Raw genomic sequence first — 9,888 nt, 5'->3', positions numbered from 1 at the left:
GGGTTCAGCAGTTGGGATCATCATGGGGACCTGCAATGCATCTTCATGCTGCTTACTTAGCTCTCCATTCAAGCCTGTGTCCATTTCCAGAAACTCCACCTTCATCTCATGGTGGAATGCTGTTTGGCCCACCCAACCACTGATGTGGTGAATCGGACAGAACCAAGTACTTGGTAGGCACTGCTGACCATATGATAAGGCACTCGACATCTACCAGGGCCATGCAGCATCTTAGGAGCTGGTTTTTGAAAGGCATATCATTCTCTGCAGTAAATGGCATGATCTTGCTCCAGGACCCTAAGGGGTTTATTCCTTTCTCGCCACAAGATGTCTTTTCCCACCACAAATACACCTACATGGAGAGTTGTGTGGCACAAGTTTCAGGCCATTTGTACATCATCTTGGACCTGATGCAGAGCTCTTTCCTGCTTTGGAACTCACTCAAAACTGGCAGCCTTTTGTGTCACTCAGTATGTGGGTTAGAAAATCATTCCCATATATGGCATATGCTTCCACCAGAATCCCTTGAGGACTACCAGACATTGTGCTTCCTTCTTAGTGCTGTAAAGTTCAAGAATCAATGATTTGCCTACTTTAAAGAGATCTCTTGGCATATCCCAGTCTTTCAGAACCCTAAATATCTCACTCTGTGGTGAGCCTTTGAATCCTCACCAGGTTTATTTCCTCTTCTGTGGCACATGTGTCTCGCCAAGGTTTCCAGCATATTTGTCACTTCTTGCTCATTCAGGCTGGTTAACAGGATGGTACTAATATAGTAGATCAGTGGAAGGTCACAGAATGTTTTGTTGGTCTTAGTCCCTCTAGACCAGGGGTCCCCAACCCCCCCAACCCCGGGCCGCACAGCAGGAGGTGAGCGGCGGATGAGCAAGCAAAGTTTCATCTGCTGTTCCCCATCACTCACATTACCACCTGAACCATACCCCCACCTCATCTGTGGAAAAATTGTCTTCCACAAAACCGGTCCCTGGTGCCAAAAAGGTTGGGGACCGCTGCTCTAGACTATATTATGACTGAAGGAGGGAAAGCTAACGCAGCCACAGGGCAACATTGTTTACATGTCCTATTGTTCATCCCACTTGAATGGAAATCACTTCTGATCTTCCTTTGTAATAAGAATGGAAAAGAATGTATTCATCCTGACAGGCCTGAGTGAGCACCACATGACCAACTTGGGTTGTCTCACATTGGTGCATGTGATGCATGTGGCAACATGAACAAGTGGTCAGACTTGAAGGAGTGTGTTCTGAATGCTTACATTGATCAAAGCAGCACAAAAACATACATCTTTAGTCATTCACTTATCAGCATAACCTGGAAATGGTTCACTTTCATACCTCATGAAAGACTAGGGCAGGCTTAGAAAAAAAAAATTTCTCATCAAGTTCACAAAAATGAAAAGAGAAAGAAAGGATGTTAGTTGGATTTTATGAATGAACAGCTTTATTCTGCTTTAAAACTTTCATATTTTAAATATTTCAGTGAAACACAGTACTTTCTATGTTGTCAACTTTTTCTTTTGTGAATTAAAATGTATCCATCTCTCACTATTTTGCATTACTTGTGAATACTGAACTACAATAAAAATATTCTTTATTGTGAAAAAAGAAAAAAAAAAAAAGAATGCATTCATCCAAACAGTGGCTGCATACCCTGTACCTGAGTCCATTTTAATCTGCTCCAGAAAAGATACTAAACTTGGCACAGGAGTTTCAACTAAGGCTATTATTTGGTAGAGCTGGGGATATTCCCCTGGCATCCCCCAGGAGTCATCTGATGTTTGCAGGGCACAGATTGGTGAATTAATGAGGATGTGATGGTGATCACCACTTTTGCATCCTCTAGATCCTTCAGGGCGGCATCTGTCATTCTCCCCAGGATGCAATATTGTTTAAATTTACTATCTTCATCAAAATAGGGGGTGATTCTACTTGGCCTTCCCCAATATGATAGGTCTTATACCACAGGCCAAGGACCTAATATGATAATTCTGCCAACCATCCATTTCAAAATTATACCTTCAGGGGTTTGTGAAATGCCTACCAAATGGATTTGCCAACCCAGTGGACCCACCGTGAGACTGACTTGGGGCAGGAGTTCATTTATTTACCAGCTATTCCTAGTCTGATAGGAAGGTCATGAAGATGTTTCAGATTTTGGTTATTCAACTCAGGTACTGGGTCCAAAATTCTTTAAAATGGCAAGGTCTTCTCTTTTCCCCAGAAGAGGGTTAACTGAATAAATTATCACAAATCACTTTGGGGAAGGATTAGCACAGGGGTCAGCAAACTTTTTCTGTAAAGGTCTAGAGTGTACATATTTTTGGCTTTTCAGGACATGTGATCTCTGTTGCAACTATTCACCTCTGCTGTCATAGCACAAAACAGACATAAGCAATATGTAAATGATCGGGAGTGGCTGCGTTCTACTGTCATTTACGAAAACAGTCAGTGGGCTGGATTTGGCCCACAGGCCATATTTTCCCAACCCCATAGCTCTCTGCTGGCCCAGCCCCCTGGCTGCCATTCCAACCTCATTGTTCATTATGATAATTGCACCCACCTTGACTTTGGCAATTCAGCACCTCCACCTGGTTTCTGTTATTTCTGAATCCTGTCATTTCCATTACTATCAGAGAGCTTGGTTCTGTAACAGCATCTCCTCTCCTGAGCCCCAGATGACAAAAAAAAACAAAAACAAACAAAAAAAAAACAGTCTTTAAAATGTCATCTCTGAGCTCTTCAATGATGCCCTTTTCACAGGGCATTTCTTACTGCTTTTGAAAAGGAAGTTCTTTCCGGACTCTTCCATGGATCGCATTCGGCAGGTGGCATTCCCAGCCTTACTCATTTATATCCACTCCAGTATATGACTTCTCCCAGCCTCTTGGTCTCTTCTTCCACTTCCTGCCAAGGCAGGGCTGGCATTTCCACATCTCTTAGTGTGGGCACTTTTTCAACCTTCCAAGAGAACTCCAACAGAAGGTTAGCATCATATCCCAGAGTCCTCTGACAGGATGTTAGATCCTGGATCAGGGAGATTATTTCTATAACAATAAACTCTTCTTATCCAACATTGTGTTTCCCCTTCCTAAGCCAAGACCCTCAGGATCTACCCACTATATACTCTTTGTGTCCTGACGTTACATGTTGGTGAGATCCCCCAGGTCCTGCAGCTCACGATCTCTCTCGTCCTTTGCATCCCAGGACTTCCCAAGCCACATGACATTGTGACTTGGCCCTTCATTATTTGTCTGGTGGCCAGGAGGATAGGAGCAGTAGATCCTGAGAGGGCCATTTGTTGTCTTGCATTCTCTTCCCTGGTATCTCCATTCTACTTTGCCACTGATAAAATTTTTAACAATTGCACAGCTACAGATTGCCAAGGGCTACTACCAGTGATGGGGTCTTTCTCACCAGCTGGCTGGCAGTTAGTCTATATCCAAAATATCATTTTAAATCAGCTTCTTAGGACCACTTCTCATGTGAACTCTTTTGGAGTGAGTTCTATGGAAGAAAGATTCAGAAGCAGAGTTTTAAATACAAGAGATTTATCAGGGAGTGTTTTACAATCTGTAAAGGAGCGAGGAAAACAGCATTGGGAAGAGTGGAAAGTTGAACTCCACTTGGTTACAACAGGGTGTCAGCCTGTCTCATGGGGAACTGGTACTAGGCACTGGTTATGAGATGTTTTAGGGTTCATAGCCCAGGAAAGGGATATGCGCTTGTGCAAGGAAGCCTCCTTCAGACAAGTGCAATTCCTGAGGAGGGACACATCAGTGAGACACCATCAGCCAGTACTCCTGGAGACTGGAGAGTAAAGTCTTCATCCCAAAAGGAAGTGTTTGGATGGCATACCCCAGTGTCCGCTCCAGATTCCTCACTCTTTAGAGGAAGGTACAGCAAGAAAGGGTCCCTATCTTCCTCTGGAAATTGCTGTGTCTGGGTATGGTGCCTAGAATGACATGACCTGCATTGCCCCCATGAAGAAAGCTGCTGAGGGCAAAGCTGAGGATGTCAGAGACAGAGAAAACCTGAGCCCTGCAATTCTGTTGAGCTGCCCCAGCAACATTGCTGGAGCTGGAAGGCCCTCTTGTTTAAATCAGTTTGAATTGGTTTTCTCTTTCTTAAAGAGGCTAGCATTGTGACTGCTATACCCGGTTTCAAAATTGAATTTACAGAAAGTTCAAGTGATTGATGGAGGAAATGGAAGAGAGAATAGGCAGGATTGATTGAATTTCTTTTTGACTGTGGTCTTGCACTTCGAAAAAAAAAAAAAAAGACTATAATGAAATAGGGAACAATATTGTTGAAATATATTAATGTTCTTTTCTTTTTTGCATCTGTTTGTACTGATCTCACTTTACTCTGCCATAGGCATTAATTTGCTTCAGGGAATGAATATGAAAAAGGAGAATGAGTCAATATTGGACTCTAACATCCAGAAAAGAATTTTCAAATCCACAGCAAGACATTCATTCTGAAAGCCAAGGATTTGCTTTTTTTTTTTTTTTTTTTTTTTTTTTAAGTTTCCATTAAGAGCCAGACCTGGGCAATGTGACATTCAAGTTTAGCATTAGCCAGGGCTGGAGAAAGAAGGAATTGATAAGTAAAGTCTATTTTTTCAGGTCTTCATGGAGAGAAATGAGACAGAAAGAGAGAGGGAGAGAGAAGAGAAGTGGGCAGAGACAGATGCGTCCCATCATTTCTCCCGAGGTACTCAGGGATCTGAGGGGGGCATGGTAGGTGGATGAAAGAGAAAGTCAAATCAAAGACATATTCCCCATTTGGAATGCCGGGCCCTGCTCACTCATCTGTGCGCTAGTGCAGAAATGAAATAGCCTAAATGTAGTGAGATGAATGAGCCCAAACTAGTGTCCCTGCCTCCATATATGTGTCCCTTAAGGGACCCAGATATTCCCATGTGCTCTGGAGAAGAGATACAACTGGCCTCAGGAGGTTATGAGCCATAGACCCTAGAGATCAGCCAGACATGTTCAATGATGCCAAGGCCTGGGGACCAACAAAAAAGGCTGGAGCCAAGGACTCCAATGGGGGGTGTGGACACAACACCCCAGGAAGCCAGACGAAACCAGAGTTCACTGACAAGCCACATAAAAGAGAAATCAGATGGATTTCAAGGACATCAGGTCTAATGCTCTGTCTCTCCTATCACTAGGAGTCCTCAAAAACGTATTGCCCACTGTCAGATTCGAGAGAGGAACAAAAAAGAGGAAATCTGGAAGGTGAAACAGTTTTTAAAAGAGACTCTACTATCATCAAAATGATGCAATTTTAATCTCAAGAGGCAGTGATGTTTTAAACTTACATTGTACTGTCTGAGTGCAAAAGACTTGGGCAGCACCCTGCCCATATCCCCTCAGGCTGTATCCACACCCTATGGACATCCCCTCCAGCAGGAGCCCACCATGAGCACATAGGAGCAGGTGGGAAGTGTCAGAAAACCAATAGGAGCAGCCCTCATCAGAGACTGTCAGGAATCAGCATGTTAATACTCCAGCTCCTCCTTCAGGTTGGGGTAGTTCTTAGCACACATCTTATACAGGCTCCCTGATCTCCCCAGTGGGGCTAAGCTTCAGTCCCCATGATGGTCAAAGTGCTTATAACACATATCTCATGAGCTGCCTGCCCTTCTCAGCTTCTTGGGATTCCCCCTCTCATATAAACTACTTGCACTCATATTCTTTTTCTGAGTTTTCCTTTTGGGAACCTAGGCTAAGATGATTGAAACCTATCTCCCCTTTACCTATTGAAATGCGAGCCTATGAGGACCATTAGATCTGTTATTAAAAAAAGAAGCTATGTTGGCTTTACACACCCAAGGCAACGAGAATAAATTTTCACAGTATTTTCATAATGGCCATACTTAAAGCATTTTTTTGTATTGTGGAAGCATCATTCATTTAGGAAACAAAGGTTGATTTAGTTAAAATTAGGTGCAAGGAATTATGTAGGCCAATTTGGAATGTTCTGTAGTAACATGAAATTAGAAGACACAAAAATCTCATGACTATATTCAATCTTTTCCCCATCGCTGTCTTCTGACCTAATCATTCAAGCTCACTTCCTCTTGCCTTTCCTGTTCACCTCTGGTAAAGATTCCAACAAGATATTCAATCTTAAAACCCCAAAACAAAGTAAAAAGAAAAGTAAAAGTATGGAAGGTCATTAATTAATAATGCAATCATGCCGTACACAGTCATTTATCAAAGATCTATCCTGTGACAAATTTTCTGTGGTGAGTGAATGAATGAATGAATAAATAAATGGTAGGGTCTCTCCTCTCTGGACTCACATCTTTAGATAGATGTAAGCATTAACTGTAAATCAATTCAATGTGACAGGTGCTTTAATAGGTGGCCCACAGCAGAGAGAGAGACCTTCCCCTCAGAATTTAAAGGTTTGTTAAGGAAGAGGAGACTTCATTCAGCTATTTCCAAAATTTCATTGCAAATAATCATCCCAAACTCAGTGGCCTATGACAATAGGCATTTATTTTTCTCACTCACAGGTAAGTAGACAATGGTTTGCTGGCTTTGGTTCAGGCTATGGCTTCAGTCCAGGTCTGTTCTGTTTCTCATGATCAATGAAGCATCTTCTCACTGTGAAAAAGAGTACAGTACCCAAAAGAGAACACAGAAACCTGCAGTGCCTCTTCAGGCATCAGAGCTGGCAGAGTGTCACTTCTGCCCCCATTTCACCAGTCCCAGCACATGCATGGCAAATCCTAAAGTCCCTGAGATAGGAATGTGAACTCCACACCAAGGGTGGAAGGAGGTCTGGATATCTGTGTGCAATAATCCAATCTATCCCAAGGAGTGAAGAAGGGAAAGAACATTCCAGGCAGAGACAACAATGAAATGCAATTACCCTAAAATGTCCAGGTCAGTTGCTTAGTAAGCTCATGGGTATCTACAAATCAGCAAGGCTCAGTTATCCTTTAGCTTACTGCGAACCAATGGCTACCACATCAGTAGACCCTGAAAGACTTTGATGTAGCTTCAAAGGTCACCTGGAAAGTCAGAGTAGCAGAAATAGGGGCTCATCCCTACTGTCCTGCTAACTTAACAGTGGGAATTTGTATATCAGACCTTAAGAAACTCAGTATTTTCATAGAAGGTCACTGTGATACAATAAAAAATATACATGTGGTTGTTATCCTGGTTCCTGGAACACAGCTCCTAAAACACTTGGAATCTCCAGGGTGATAAGAGTGATGAGATAACTGGGGCCCCTGGATAGCTTCAGGATGGGGGCTATTTTCCAGAAAGACCAAGACATAATCAGAGGGTTAGAACTTTTAACTCCAACCCCTGACCCCACTCCAGGGAGGAGAGATTGAGTTCAATCACCAACGGTTGAAGATTTAATCAGTGCTGCCTAAATAATGAAATTTCCATAAAAACCCCTAAACAATTGGATTCAGGGAGCTTCCAAGTTAGTGAACACATTGAGGTGCTGAGAAGGCATGGGTGCCCTGTGCTCCTTCCCCATGCCCTGCCCTACACGTCTTCCATCTGGCCGTTCCTGAATTGTATTCTTTATAATAAATTAATAATACTAAGTAAAACACTTTCCTGAGTTCTGGGGGCTGTCTAGCAAATTATTAAACTGGAGAAGGGGGTCATAGGAACCCTCAATTTATAGCCGTTGGTCAGTACAGGTGATAACCTGGAACTTGCAACTGGCATCTGATAGGGAGCAGCCTTATTGGGCTGAGTGGTTAACCTGTGGGAGCTGCACTAACTCCAGGTAGTTAGTGTCATAATTGAATTGAATTGTTGGACACCTAATTGTGTCCATAGAGAATTGGATTTGTTTGGTGTGAGGAAAAAAAACTATACATTTTGGTGTCAGAAGTGTGAGTAAAAGCAACTCAGAGCCACTTTATGAAGGTGAAGACTTATGAATGGGGCCTAGGAGAGAAATGGGTGCAGCCAAACAGAAGGTGCCCATGATGGAGACAGCTCATGGCAGATGATCTTCTTGTTTTCCTGCACCAGCCAATGAAATGCCATCAGCCAAGCAGCCAAATCCTGGATATGGAACACAGTCAGAGGCACATTAGCCAGAACAGCAGACTTGAAAACTTTCAGTGAATGGGGCGTTTTCTCTAGAATTGTCTTAGGATCTGACATCTCAGTTTCCTGGCCCCTACCTCTGTGCCCCTGCAACCACCAGCCACCTCACAGGAGGGAAAAGGCTGCAGATTGAAAGTCGCCACAGGCTGAGCCCTTATGTCTCACTAGGAGCTGGTCTGTGACAGTGCTGGGAGCCCAGATGGCCTGATGGCTACTCCAGAGGATCTGGGATTTGTCCAATCCTTCCTTTAGCTTTGGGCCCTCTTCTGTGTTTTATCAGGCTTTCTCCCTCATTCCAGGCTTGCATTTTGCCCACCCCCTCTAGAGTGAAGCCTCGATGGGACCACCGGCTTGGTTTCCAATATGCATTTTTGTCCTTGGTGCCACTTCCTGGGTTGCCCTTCATCCACATGACCTTTATCCCCCTATCCCACCCTGCCGACTCCACCCCAGACTCCCAGCCTGCAGTTCACAATTCTCCATCCTCCTGGGAGCCTGTAGACGTAGGTTATTAATAGTGGTCACCAAAGGTGTTTCTTTAATCATCTTGTCTTCTGGAAGGACTGCCCACCTCAGCCTTCAGAGCAGAAAGCATGTTTTTTAGTTTGTATTCTTCAGTTTAATTTGTCCCCCCTTTAATAATTATAAAATTTCACGTCTTACTTTATAAATTTTTATTGGAGTATAGTTGATTTACAATGTTGTGTTAGTTTCAGCTGTACAACAAAGTGAATCAGTTATACATATACATATATTCACTCTTTTTTAGATTTTTCTCCCCTCTAGGCCATTACAGAGTGTTGAGTAGAATTCCCTGTGCTATACAGTAGGTCCTTATTAGTTATCTATTTTATATATAGTAGTGTGTATAAGTCAATCCCAATCTCCCAATTTATCCCTCCCTTCCTTTCCCCTCTGGTCTTTCAAAAATTATTTTTGAAACTTTTAAAGTTAATCAAATACCATGATTGAAAACAAACTAACTTATGCCTGCAACTTACTCTGAAATTTAACAACAAATAAGACAGATTGATGAATGGATAGTGGAACAGTTAGAGGATAAAGCAGACACTGTAGAGCAAAATGTTGTTTTAAGGTACGGGAAAATGGGTCCTCGCTGTAAGTATCCAAGGGATGCTTCTGGATCTGAAAGGAAAGGATCTATATGGAGGGAAGATTGGCTCCTAGGGGTTCTCCATGGCCAGAAAGTGTTGTGGTCCCGGGTGCTCTCCATCCTGGCCAAGGTGGTGATTGCCGACCACAGGAATCATGTTACCTGGCCTGGGAGTGCTTGTCCAGGGACAAATGGTAGGACAAGAAACCCAGAAACCAGTGTGGGAGAGTCAGCAGGGCCTGGTCTCGGAAGGGTCAGAGCATAAATCCCCATGGAACGAGAGAGACAAAAGGGAGGTTGCTCTGTTAGCTCCAGGATGATGTCATTAGCAGCAGGAGGTAGAGAAACAACTACTGGATCCAACAAAGCCCCACTTCAAACATCAAAGCCTCACACTAGTCAGAACAACTGCAAACCCCTGGCCGCCAGTGGGTGCTCAGGACATGTGAGCAGCACATATGATGCTCTACATGGGCGCTCCCTGCCCCCAATGAGGGACTGCAGATGGCTTACAAACACAGCATTTCCAGTGTGAATAAGATACAAATAAACAACATAAACACAGCTGAAGCAAAACAAGGGCAGGATGTGGGGGTAGAGGAGGAATGAAGGCAGTATTTAAAACTTCAGAAGCACCAGGACACTTGTTACAAAC

General features: G+C 43.4%; 1 long non-coding RNA gene across 1 annotated transcript in view; it reads right to left on the bottom strand.

Moving 5' to 3' along the window:
• Positions 1–6,558: 6,558 nt before the first annotated feature.
• The window catches only part of LOC103012951 (uncharacterized), a 62,420-nt gene continuing 59,090 nt past the window's right edge, over positions 6,559–9,888 (bottom strand). Inside the window, exon 4 of the long non-coding RNA XR_452078.2 lies at positions 6,559–6,640. This is a non-coding gene — a long non-coding RNA (uncharacterized LOC103012951). The remainder of the gene's footprint in view (positions 6,641–9,888) is intronic.

This window comes from Balaenoptera acutorostrata, chromosome 6, assembly GCF_949987535.1.
Source record: "Balaenoptera acutorostrata chromosome 6, mBalAcu1.1, whole genome shotgun sequence".
NCBI classification, from domain to species: Eukaryota; Metazoa; Chordata; class Mammalia; order Artiodactyla; family Balaenopteridae; genus Balaenoptera; species Balaenoptera acutorostrata.
This window is presented reverse-complemented; position numbering and strand designations above follow the sequence as displayed.